This window comes from Saccopteryx leptura, chromosome 4, assembly GCF_036850995.1.
Source record: "Saccopteryx leptura isolate mSacLep1 chromosome 4, mSacLep1_pri_phased_curated, whole genome shotgun sequence".
Lineage (NCBI taxonomy): Eukaryota > Metazoa > Chordata > Mammalia > Chiroptera > Emballonuridae > Saccopteryx > Saccopteryx leptura.
In genome coordinates, this window is record NC_089506.1 from 224,502,951 (window position 1) to 224,504,113 (window position 1,163).

Sequence of the window (1,163 nt, forward strand, 5' to 3'; positions counted from 1 at the left end):
CCAGGAATGCAGTGGGTGTAGCCTGAGACTCTGATGGCCTCTTCCACCAACTAATCTCTCTGGGGGCAGGGTGTTTTCTTAGCTTCAGTAGGGAGAGGTGTATCTCATATCTCCATGGAGACCTGAGTTACTGCCCCTCCCCACCACTTCTTGTTTTCAGCTCTGTCTTGTTGCACTGATTGGAGCTGGAGAGATGTCTGGAGCTGTGATCCAGAAGCAATTCAGTCTTCTGTTTTGTGAAAGGATCAGTACCTCCCCCAGCTATGGCTGCCTCCAGTACTGGATGAGTTAGCTTTTTAGGTCATCTGCTGTATTCCTCTGCTCCTCACCATCTGTCCCTCTCTCTCCCCTTTCCATTTGGAAGATAAGCCAGTCCTTTCAACACACCTCACTCCCTGGTCGCCAAGCAAGTGGCTGTGAGCAGCATTTTCTGCTCTTTTCCCTGGAGTAAGAGCCCCTCTGGGCTCTCAGCCTCACCCTCCCCTCCGTTCCTGTAAGCAGGGGAGATTCATGTGCTCCCTACCAGGTTTGTTGTGGCTTCTTCTTTGCTCCTTGGTTTTTGAGAGCTGTTCTTGTAGTCCAGAGTTGATTTTTCACGCTGATTGTTCCTAAATTGATTTGTAATCGTTTGGTGGTGAGAGCTGGGAGTCTGTGCATCTGCCTGCTCTGCTGCCGTCTTCAGTATCCGCATTGCCTTTTATTCTCAGGAATATCAGTTTCCCTGGAGCCTTTATTATACATTGACTATCCTTGTTCTTCTTATTTCACTTGATTATTAGCCCAGCTGCTAGAACTTTCAAAGCATAAGAACATTTTTTTTATTTTATTCCCCACAGTGTTGATGAGCCAGGCATGTGACATGAATAGCTGGGGCATTAAGTCCTGAAGAGTCCTTATTTCTGTTCCCTCTGTCGGTTACTTGGTTTGATAGAATCTGGTAGGGCTGCTAGTGATGTTTCTCTAGTCTAAATTTACATTGGTAGTGAAATATATTTTGAAGCTTGCTGCTTGGACTTTGGGAGTCATAAGATGTCCTTTATGGAGTCCTGGCTGTGTTTGCATTGTGAGTATCAGGTTCAGCTCCTGCATCTGTCATGCAGCAAGTGGGGTCTGTCATTTGGCTCCATGTCTGAAGTTCGGTAATGGGGTCTTGGTTACATATC